The 12,799-nt window shown below is 40.6% G+C and overlaps 1 pseudogene; it reads right to left on the bottom strand.

The window, feature by feature from the left end:
* Positions 1-12,305: 12,305 nt before the first annotated feature.
* Positions 12,306-12,378, bottom strand: LOC121974035 (annotated as a pseudogene).
* Between the last annotated feature and the right edge of the window lie 421 nt (positions 12,379-12,799).

Below are 12,799 nucleotides of genomic sequence, written 5' to 3'. Positions count from 1 at the left end.
AATTTCTGTAATTCGAAAACAGCACAAAGTTTTGGCACAAATCAGCATTACATTTCTGATTTCTTTTCTGCACTTCCTGCCAAAGTTCCAAATCCGATTCTTTGAATTGCTGTCCAATCCTTGAAGTTTCAATCTCCCTACAACAACTTATTAAACATCCAACAAACAATATCTCAAATTCATTCCAGCTCAACAAATCAATTTTCATATTAGCATAACGCTTCAACTCAACCCTTTTACCATTTCAGATTCCATAATTCAAATTCAGCATTTGCAACTCCATTGTAAACTGGCTATACAACTTATAGAAGCCAATAAAGAACACGAAACCATTTGTTACCACAAATCCCAAAGCTTCCTTAGACTTCTCATTTGTTTAAATGTTGTACCTGATTCTTGATTTCCTTGGCACAAAATTCTGCATTTCCAAACAATTCCTGCATATTTCTGCCACTTCAAATTCAGTGATGTTCCATAGATTCAATTCTCCATCAGTAGAATTTCAAAACAACTGCACAACAACAACTTCATATCTAGCCATGCTTCCATAATAACATATTTCAAAACAAGACCAAAACAAGAATAAATCTGCTGTACATATTTGCTTCTGACAAAATCCAGAAATGAATTTCAACTTCATTCACATTTATGCAAAATTAAGCAAATCAAAGGAACTCTTCTTCCAACATGTGTTTCCTAGAGTTTGAACGTATCAACATAGTATCAAGTCTCAAAACTTTAGGCAATTGTAGCTTGCTCTTGACATGATAAAACTCAAGAAATGGGCACATTTAGCATAGAACATTAGAGCCATTCATTCATAATCGAATTTTTAGAATTTTGCACCATAAACACCTCCTAAAATCAGCCCTTGCTCAAACATTTTTCAAACCTTGATCCATTTATGGATTGTACAGAATTCATGCACCTCCCCCACACTTAATACTTTGTCCATCTAGTCAATTTAACTCATCAAGAATTCAACCAAAACTCCCAATGAAATGAATGACAAGCAAAGATGTTCAAAGATTAAAATGCTAGATGAGAATGCTTAAAGAAAATTGTGTGGAAAGAAATTGAAAATAATAAGGGAACAAGAATAAGAACTATCCTTCATTTCCATGCATACATATGCTATTGTGATTTTGAAAAGAAACTAAGCAAGTTCTAGAGTTTAATTTGCTATGAGTGCATGCCACACAAGAGAAAATAATAGTGTATAGGCTTAAGGTGGTCCTCTCTAGGTAATTTTCATGCAATCTTACTCAATTAATCAAATTGGAATCCACCACCAAATTAACTAATTTCATGTAAGAAAAGCATCCAATCATGTCAAATGACCTAAAGTTGATGGTCAAATTAAAAAAACTTTTACCATCTTAGAAATATTATTTAGAAAATTCCCATGGAGAATTTTATTCAAATGACATGCTATGTATACCAAACTAAATGCAAAGTATGGAAGCAAATGTGAAAATAAAATGCAAAATGTAAAAACAAAATGCAATTGCAAAGTATGAGACCAAAGAAACGTATAACAAATTTATTAACAAAGCATGAATTAAAATGCAAAAGAAAGCGAAATTGGAACCAACTCCCCTTTAATTTCCCGGTGGTTGAAGAAGGTTAAGCAAAAGAATCCACCCCGGTAGTGGAGTAATCATGGTACCACTCAATTCCTTTTTATTCATCATTTTTCCTTTCAAAGCTTTTTCTGGAGGTCGAAGGCAGTTCAGTTTAAGCACCCACTCCGGAAGCTTATGTTCTCCTACACAATCAATAAAAGAAAACACCTCCCACACGCATGTGGGATAAAAAGAAATTAGGAGAATTTTAGTGTGGGTAAAAGATATTTCAAGAAATGAATCACAACTAATAAAATCAACAATTGGTACCTCTATGAAATTTCCTAATGAATCAAAAGAATTACTCACCTTGTCTTGTTGAAAAATACCTGGAGTGGTGATTGTTACCTCTTCCTCATCAAATAAATGTTCAGACTCTCGTTCTAGTGAAAGTACAACTTCATGTAGTGATTCTTGGGTGCTTGGCTCCATATCACAAGTCCCTACACTTACATCCTCTATCCTTGGTGATTCTTGAGGTAATGCTTCCAGTAAGCATTCCCCTACACTTAAATTCTCTTCAACATCAATACCTGCATCTTCAACAACATCTAAAGCAACATCATTAGTAGAATCAAAAGTAGGTTCAACTACATCATCACAACAATAAAAAGTACTTAAAGAATCTAGTGAAGAAGTAGATGCAGTGTCAGGCCTGACAAGAGCTCCACAATCCATCTCTTTACTAATGCTTTGTGTTTGCAATTGGTTGATGGATGATGCAATTTGATCCAATTGACTCTGTATATTTTGTATCCTTGCAAATTGTTGCTCTTGATGCTCTCTCATTTGTTGCATAACTTCATTGAATTTCCAAACTGACTCTGCAAATTGTTCTTGTACATTCTCATACTGATTTTCAGGCGCATAAATCTCAGTTTGAGGCTGATAATAATAACTCTGACTCCAATCTCCAAAATACGGATAATATGGATCCATGGTCAAATAGAATTTCCTGTTCTTACACTGAAAACTAGCAAATAAAATCAGAAGACACAGGAACAAATAAAATCAAACACATGGATATATAATCATGAAAGCAATCAAACAACAATCCTAAAAACACATCTACGATTTCCCCGGCAACGGCGCCAAAATTTGATAAGCGAATCTGTCAATCTGTTCTAAGCTATAAAACAGTAGAAAAACTAAATAAACCCTAACCAATCCAACTCACAACCAATCTCACCAAACTTCACACTCTTGCCGTCACACAAGAGTACCAAAGTCGAGACCACCCAACTTTGGACCTCAGTGGAGAACCTCAGTGGCGTATCAGTTCAAGGAATGCTCAAGAACACCGACGGACCACCTCCGGCGAGCTAAGAACATCCCAAAACCCCAAGAATGGCCGAAAATCTGGATTTTTGCTACCCGGAGCTCTCTGGATCTGGGATGATGTTGTGGACTGCGGATGAGCATCGGATGAAGCTCAATAACGCCGACGGACCATCTCCAAGCGTCACTGATGGGAATCGGAATCTCAGATTGGAAGACCACCTCCAAATCTGAGGTGAAACAGAGAAATGCCGCAAGTAGAAAACGCGCCGGAAAGAACACTCGCAGGTGCTCCAGATGATCGGGATGTCACCGCCGAGAAGCTTTACACCAAGGTTGAAGCTTGGGAAATTGATTGGAGAAGAGAAAGGGATCGAAATCTCGGCAAAAGCTCGCCGCGGGACGCGCAGCTGCGTGAGGAGATCGACACTGGAAAACACTGTAGCTTCTGTGTTTTGAATCTGTTCCAGATCTGAACCGACGGCTGGGATCAATTTGGAGCTAAATCAACGGTGAAAGTTCGCCTAAAATCCGATCCGAAGGTACTGATCTTGATCTAGGGTCTGGATCTACTCTCCCTTAGGTTGGATCGACCAAATTATCACTGGATGGCCCAGATCTGTCCTGTCTTCAATGAACGGTCCATATTAATTAGGGTTGGATCAATGGCTAGATGAACTCAGATCTGGATCAAAACTTCTGGATCTTCATCAATGGCTCAGATCGGCTCCCCATTAGGTTGGATCGGCCAGATCTTGAACGGATGGTTCAGATCTCTCCTATTCTTGATAAACGGCGTATAATGCTTCAAAGCTTGATCTTCTCGTTTAAGTTCCGATTCGAGCCCAATTTCGGTCCAAATAGATCCAAATCTAAGATCCTTTGATGCCTACAAAATAAGAATCAAATATTAGCATCAAATAACACAAAAATATAATAATTTACAATTAGGTCCAAAATAGATACAATGCACAAAATATGATGTAACCATGATTTAAACCTATAAAATCAACATCAAACCATGCATATATGAATCAAAATAATACAATGAAATCATGGTTATCAAGGGCCGACTACAAGCAAAGAGAAGAGGAGAATAATAATATATGTTGTACCATAAGGCATCACCTCCTCTTCTTTTATAATCCTTGCTTATGACAATAAAGGAAAGTTTTAAAAATTAATCTCTTTTAAAACATGTAGACATCTACAAAAAAGGAAATATTTAAATTAAACCTCCTCTTTTAAATCATGATTACAAAAAAGGAAAGTTTTATCAAAATGAAAATCTTTCTTTTAAACACTACAAATAAGGAAAGATTAAAATCTCTCTTTAATCTTTTGTAGATAGATATAAAATGAAAGATTTTAAAATTTAAAAACTCACTTTTAAAACTATGTGGATGACTATAAAAGAAAATTTTTAACACAAAATTAAAAACTCCTTTTATTCTTCATGTGGCCGCTAAAAAGGAAAGTTTTAAACAAAAATTAAAACTTCCTTTTAACTTATGTGGCCGGCCATATCTTGGACACCAAGATGTGCTTGTGGCCGACCACCTCTTGGGCTCCAAATAATGCTTGGCCGGCCCCCTTGCTCCAAGCAAGGATGTGTCCGACCCATTACTTGGGTAAGAAGTGGATTTGGTGGATACAAGGCTTTATAGAGGCTACAACAGGGAACGAGAGGAGAAATTGGTTTTGGTCTCCTGATGAGCTTGAGCTTCCTATGTTCGCCCCGAACACCCAACTCAAATTCATCAATAATAACTCATACCACTAAAGAGTTATTATTGAACTACCGCACCAATCCCAAATTACATTATGGGCTCATTCTTATTATGAGTGCATTAATCTCCCTGTGTTTAAGATATCGAATGTCCACTAATTAAATGAGTTACTGACAACTCACTTAATTAATATCTAGCTCTAAGAGTAGTACCACTCAACTTCATTGTCATGCCGGATTAAGTCCACCTGCAGGGTTTACATGACAATCCTTATGAGCTCCTCAAGGGGACATCATCAACCTAGATTACTATGACACATTTTCCTTCTATAATCAGCAACACACCATATAAATAATATCATTTCCCAACTTATCGGGCCTATTGATTTAACGAACTAAATCTCGCCCATTGATAAATTAAATAAATAAATACTAAGTATATGTACTTGTTATTATATCGGGATTAAGAGTACACACATCCATAATAACATAGGTTTTGTTCTTTTATGTAGTCAGTATAAAAATAAACAACCTCAAATGGTCCTACTCAATATACACATAGTGTACTAGTGTAATTTTATAGTCAAGATAAACTAATACCAAATTACACTACAACCATTCCAATGGTTTGTCCCAATCCATCTTAGTTGTGAGCTACTGTTTATAATTTATAAAGAACTGATAACATGATCTTCTGTGTGACACCACACACCATGTTATCTACAATATAAATTAAATGAACAACTGTATTTAACTAAATACAGACATTTGACCAATGTGATTCTTATGTTTATACAAAAAGTTAGGCTTTTAGTATAGATCCTAACAGGTCAGGGATTAGATTATTCTCTCCATGACTCCGCGGACATTTGGGAGTCAATGGATTGAGACTATTCATCTCCTCGACTTCACAGGCATTTGGGAGTCGAGGGATCAAGTTAGACCCTCAGCCAATCGACACCACTCCACGATCAGGTATGATAAAGGCTTTACTCCTTTATATTCCTATGGGCTCCACTTCTATAGACTTTAGGTTTTGCCTCCCCCATTCAAAGTTGAGCTATCGCCACGGGTCTTGGACCAGAGTATCGCCACCGGTCTTAGATTGAGTATCGACATTCCAGACTTTCGCCCCAGTGCGAGTTATAAGTAAGCATACTCTCGCAACCAACGACCTCTCAATCGAATTCCAGACTCTCTTCCCAGTGCGAGTTATAAGCGAACATGCTCTCGTGACCAACGACCTCTCGGTCGGATTCTAGACTCTTGCCCCAATGTGAATTATAAGCGAGCATGCTATTGCGACCAACATTCCAAACTCTAGCCCTAGTGTCAGTTATAAGTGAGAATGCTCTCGCGACCAATGACCTCCCGGTCGGGCTCCAGACTCTCACCCCAGCGCGAGTTATAAGTGAACATACTCTCGTAACCAACGACCTCCCAGTTAGGCTCCAGACTCTTGCCCGAGTACGAGTTATAAGCGAGCATGCTTCGCGACCAACGACCTCCTAGTCAGGCTAGAGACTCTCACCCCAGCATGAGTTATAAGTGAGTTTGCTCTCATGACCAACGATCTTTCGGTCGGTGTTCTAGACTCTCACCCCAGCACGAGTTATAAGTGAGCATGTTCTCACGGCCAACAACCTCTCGGTCGGTGTTCTAGACTCTCACCCCAGTGCAAGTTATAAGTGAGCTTGCTCTCACAACCAATGACCTCTCGATCGGCGTTCCAGATTCTCGCCCTAGCTCGAGTTATAAGTGAGCTTGCTCTCAAGACTAATGACCTCTCGGTCGGCGTTCCAGATTCTCGACCTAGCGCGAGTTATAAGTGAGCATGCTCTCACAATCAACGACCTCTTGGTCAACGTTCTAGACTCTCACCCCAGTACGAATTATAAGTAAGCATATTCTCATGTCCAACGATGTCTCGGTCAGGATTTTAGACTCTTGCCTCAGCACGAGTTATAAGTGAGCAAGCTCTCACGACTAATGACCTCTCGATCGCGATTCCAAACTCTCACCCCAGCACGAGTTATAAGTGAGCATCCTCTCACTCCCAACGACCTCTCGGTCGGTGGTCCATACTCTCACTCCAACGTGAGTTATAAGTGAGCATGCTCTCACGTCCAACGACGTCTCAGTCGGGATTTTAGACTCTCGCCTCAGCGTGAGTTATAAGTGAGCATTGTTAGAGTGTATACTAAAAGCCTAGCTTTTGGTATAAACATTTATCTAGAAATAAGAATCACATTGGTCAAATGTCTACATTTATGATAAATGTAGTTGTTCAATTAATTTATATTGTAGATAACATGGTGTGTGGTGTCACACACAGAGGATCATGTTATCAGTATCTTATAAATTATAAACAGTAGCTCACGACCATAATGGAAAGGAACAAACCATTGGAAGGTCGTAGTGTAATTAGGTATCAGTTTATCTTGACTGTATAATTACACTAGTACACTCAGAGTGTATTGAGTAGGACCATTTGAGGTCGTTTCTTTTATACTGACTTTATAAAGAAACAAAGACCTCGGTTATTATGGAAGTGTGTGCTCTTAATCCTAATATAATAACAAGCACATATATTTGATATTTATTTCTTTAATTTATCAATGAGTGAGATTTAGTTCGATAAATCTATAAGCCCGATAAGTTGGGAAATGGTATCACTTATAGTGTGTGTTGTTGATTATAGAAGGAAACTGTGTCCTAGAGATACTAGGTTGATAATGTCCTTAAGAGGAGCTCATAAGGATTGTCATGTTAAACCCTGCAGGTGGACTTAGTCCGACATGATAATAAGGTTGAGTGGTACTACTCTTGGACTAAGATATTAATTAAATGAGTTGTCAGTAACTCACTTAATTAGTGGGCATTCGATATCTTAAACACAGGGAGATTAACATGCTCATAATAAGAAGGAGCCCAAAAATGTAATTTGGGATTGGTGCGGTAGTTCAATAATAGTTCTCTAGTGGAATGAATTATTATTGATAAAATTAAGTTGTGTGTTCGGGGCGAACACGGGATGCTTAATTTTATCGGGAGACCAAAACCAATTCCTCCTCTCGGTCCCTATCGTAGCCTCTTATTTATAGAGTTCTATACCACCTATACCCACCTTCTATACCCACCAATAGGGGGCCGGCCAAGCTAGCTTGGGAACCAAGCTAGGGCCGGCCTAGGTATAAAATTGGGTGGCCGGCCCTAGCTTGAACCCAAGCTAGTGGGGGCCGGCCAAATTAAATTAAAAAGGGATTTTAATTTTAATTTTTATTATGTGGAAGAAATAATTTATTAAAGAGAATTAAAATAAAAATATCTCTCTTGTAAAAGATCTACAAAAGATTAAAGAAAGAGATTAAATCTCTTTCTTTATTTGTAGATTGGTGAGATATTTTATTTTCTCTTTAAAATTATCCACATGTTGATAAAATTAAAATTATAGAAATTTCCTTTTATCAACCATGAAGAGATTTTTAAAGAGAAATTTTATTTTTAAAATTTCCGGAAACAAATTAGGAAGTTTTAATTTGTTGATTAAAACTTGTCTAATTTATTTCCTCTTGATGTGGCCGGCCATTAGAGATTAATTGGAGAAATATTATTTTATTTTTCTCAATTAAATCATGTCAAGGGAATTAAGGAAATTTTATTGTAATTAAATTTCCTAATTTGCCTAGGCCAAGGAATATAGGGGTGAGGGTGCCTTCACAAGGAACAACTCTATTATTTTTCCTCTCTCTTTTTCTTCCTTGGTGTGGCCGGCCATCCTCTCCTCCTTTCTTCTCTTTGATGGCCGAACCTCATCCTTCTTGTGGAGACTCATATGGTGGCCGGATCAAGTTTAGAGAAGAAGAAGAAGAAGGAGAGAAATAAAGCTTTGTTTCTAGCATCCCTTGGAGCATGGTGGTGGTGGCCGAACCTCTTCATCCTAGAAGAAGTTTTGATGGCCGAAACTTGCAAGGAAGAAGAAGGTGCTTGGTGGTTCTCATCTCGGAAGATCGTTGCCCACACAACGTCCGAGGTTAGAAGAGGAATACGGTAGAAGATCAAGAGGTTTTTCTAAAAGGTATAACTAGTAATTTTTCTTTCCGCATCATACTAGTTATTTTTGGAAATAATACTAAATACAAGAGGCATACGATTCTAGAGTTTCGAATTTGTTTTCGATATAGTGTTCTTTTGTTTTTCTTTTCCTTGTGATTTGATTGTTCTTTTCGGTTAACCTAAAGTTATTTTAGGAAATTAAATATTAGCTTTCTATAAAAGGTTTTGTCTAGTCGGTGGTGGTTGCTCCCATATCCAAGAAGGCCATGTGCCTCGCCACGTCAGTACTGGGAACCGATTATGGAAATTAATATTTAATGGAATTAATAACTTAAGGTGACTTGGGTCGAACGTGTTAAGTTCCGCAGGAGATCCAAGTCTAAACCTAAAAGAACAAATAGATTAAGTTTTGGATCAAACGTGTTAAGTTCCGCAGGCGATCCAAAATTTAATTTAAAAGAACACATGGTAGCTAGGAAAAGGTTCAGACCTTTGTACAAAATTTTTGTACAGTGGAACCTCTAGGCTTTCCGAGTAGCAACCAACAATGCTCTCATGACCAATGACCTCTCGGTCGGGATTCCAAACTCTCGCCCTAGCACGAGTTATAAGTGAGCATGCTCTCACGCCCAACGACCTCTCGGTTAGCATTCCAGACTCTCGCTCCAGCGTGAGTTATAAGCGAGCATGTTCTCGTGACCAATGACCACTCGGTTGGGCACAACTACTATTCAGTCAGGTGCTCCTCTGCCCGGCACTCACTGTTCATGTTTCACTTGTCGCTTTGCCTGACTTGTCGCTTAGTTAGCACTCGGCCCACTCGTCGCTAGGCTCACGGACTTTGCGCCCACTCAGCTTCCCGGCTTCGCTCCCTCTCGCATTCGCCTTTGATCTCACGGGCTCCATACCCGCTCCGTTCACAGGATTTGCTCCCGCTCAGCTCACGGTTTCACTCTTATTCGCCATTAACCTTTGGGTTCCGCTTGGTATTTTCTTGGTTACGCGCTCGACACCACTTGCCTATCCTCTTTCGAACCTCTCGGCATTCTCCCTATTGCTTGGTCGGCATTTTTTGATCGCCTGGTTATATTTTATAATCACTTGGTCGACATTTTTCGATCGCCCGATCGCGGTTTATTGTCACTTAGTCGACATTTTCTCGGTTATGCGCTCGACACCGTTCGCCCATTGTCTTTCCACCCGCTCGACATTCTCCCGAGTGCTCGGTCAACATTCCTTTGATCTCCCGCTCGACACTACTTGGTTTTTCGCTTTGTTCTATTTTTACGCACGCTCGACATCCTTCCATTCGCTTGCCATTCGTAGGGTACCATTCGAACGTTCGATCAAATCTTCTCGGGCCGCATTCCGGACTCTCGCCCGAGAGCGAGTTATAAGTAAGTAGGGTTCTTATGGCTAAAGACCTCTCGGTCGAGCACAATGACTAGTCGGTTGGGTTCTCTCTCTGATCAGGTATTGGTCTCACTTGCCGTTCTATTCGACGCTCGTCGCCTGGTCGACATTCATCTCATTCATCGCTCATACCTCATTAGCCGCTCTGCTTGGCCCTCATCATTCGTGTCTCACTCGTCGCTCTTCCCAACGCTCATCATTCACATCTCACTCGTCACTCTGCCCAGCGCTTATCATTCGCATCTCATTCATCGCTTGCGCCCCATTCATCGCTTTGCCCAACGCTCATTGTTCGCGCCTCATTCGCCGCTCTGCCCGACACTCATTGTTCGCATCTCACTCATCGCTCTGCCCTATATTCGCTGCCCAATCGACACTTGTTTTTTACTTCTTACTTGGCATTTGCATAATCGCTCGATCGCTTTGCTCAGCATCACCTGACCGTCTTCTCGATATCACTTGTCTCTCTCGGCATTCGCTTGATCACCTGCTCAGCATTGCCCGACCGTCTTCTTGATATCACTTGGTCTCCCTCGACATTCGCTTGATCGTGTGCTCAACAACGCTCGACCATCTTCTCGATATCACTGGGTCTCCCTCGGCATTTGCTTGATCCCTTCTTGGAATACGCTCGGCACTATTTTTCGTCGTTGGCTTGGTATTATTTTAGTCACTTGCGCGACATCTTCATAGCCACTCGTTCGATGTTATACAACGAGCCCAATGATCTGATTCCGCAATTAGTAGTGATTTTACTTTACGTAAGGCTTGATCTAGTTAGTTGGACTTGTACCTTCTTCGACTAGACTTGAAGGGGAGACTTGTGATGCGGATATGTCTTAGGGACCTAAAAGGAATTAAGGGGAGAATGAGGGGGCATTTTGGTTAAATCACTGTTTACAGCTTTAAGAGAGGAGAGGAAGCACTGTTGGAAGGGGGGCTTTGTTTCGGAGGCGGCCACCAGGTCCATTCATGTGGACGCCGCTTGCGCCGCCACCATTTCTTGCCTTCGCACGCACGCCCACGTCGGTGGATGCACCTCGACGCCACGATGGACGCCACCGGCCACTACACCCTCTTCTTCTTCCTGTATGCTCGCCACCGCCGCCTCACACGGGGGAGTTTCTTAACTTACCAATTAGAGTTGTGTCCTCAAGATTTGCCGAGGTGCCCTAGTGATAGGGGTAAACCGTAACAGGACTTCTTAGGGTCCTTCTTTATTCTGGTACTTAAGAATAACCGCTTTAGCTTTCGGCAATTGCATGTTAAAGGACAACGAGTGTAGGATAAAACGTGACACATCAACACCACCACAATGAAACTAACCTCCAAGAATCCCTCATAACCAAGTGAACACTTCAACTCACCAGCTCTCGATTCTTCTTCCTGATCTTTCTTCCTTAGATTATTCACAACCATTGGTAGTCTAGCTAACCCTTAGTGAACAATTGCTAGTGCTTATAACCAATCCTTGTGGGATCGATATTTTTATTACCGACAATGAATTCGTGCACTTGTGGTTCGTAACAAGTTTTTGGCGTCGTTGCCGGAGACTGCGTCTATAACATTAGCAAAATCATATCGGATTTGGCTAGGCTTTCTTTTCTTTTCTTAATTTTTCACATTCATTTTTTTTTATTATTTTCTATTCTGCTATCATATTTCATATCTTATTATTGCATGCGTAGAGCTAACCTTTCAGGACAGCTACTACCCTTTGATCCAGAGATTGACAGGACCTTTCTGAGGAGAAGAAATCTATATAAGGCATTCCAAGCAGCACAAGAATCCTTAGAAATGGCCGACAAACTGCTGAAAGATTACGCGACACCATATGCACAAGGGGTTCGGTCCAGCATCACCCGACCACCCATTGAAGCCAACAACTTTGAAATCAAGCCCGCAGTAATCCACATGGTCCAGCAAAATCAATTCGGAGGAGAACCATTTGAGGACCCAAACCACCACCTAGAGTTGTTCTACGAGATCTGTGGCACTATGAAGGTGAACGGGGTCCCTCCGGAATTAGTCAAACTACTTCTCTTCGGGTTTTCCCTGAAAGACAGAGTCAAGCAGTGGCTGAACTCCCTTTCAGTGAACAACATATCATCCTAGGAGTAGTGTGAGTAGAAGTTTCTGGATAAGTTCTACCCACCCAGCAAAATTGCTCACATGAGGAACCTGATTGCCAGCTTCAAACAGATAGACTCAGAATCATTATTTGAAGCTTGGGATAGATTCAAGAGTATGCTAAGACAGTGCCCCCCATCATGGCCTTGAAAAATGGTTGGTTCTGCACACCTTCTACAATGGGATAAATTATCACACGATGGTATCTCTTGATTCTGCAGCAGGGGGAGCACTAATGAACAAAAACCTTAATGAAGCTGAAGAGATCATAGAGAATGTGACACATAACCACCATCAATGGGCATCTGAAAGATCCAGTGGCTCTTTTACGGGGAATCCAATTAAAGCGTCAGGGAAATTTGACGTAGATACAGTTACACTCATGTCTGCAAAGCTGGACGCTCTGACTAAGAAGTTTGAAGTCATGGGGAACAACACGACTAATGCAATGGCATGTGTTTGCGACACTTGTGGAGGTATAGATCACGCTCAAGACACCTGCCCCTTTGGGTCAATTCAGGCACAGATGAACCAACTTGAGCAGTGTGATGCAATAACCAGCTACAAT

The sequence above is a fragment of the Zingiber officinale genome, chromosome 4A (genome assembly GCF_018446385.1).
Source record: "Zingiber officinale cultivar Zhangliang chromosome 4A, Zo_v1.1, whole genome shotgun sequence".
NCBI classification, from domain to species: domain Eukaryota; kingdom Viridiplantae; phylum Streptophyta; class Magnoliopsida; order Zingiberales; family Zingiberaceae; genus Zingiber; species Zingiber officinale.
This window is presented reverse-complemented; position numbering and strand designations above follow the sequence as displayed.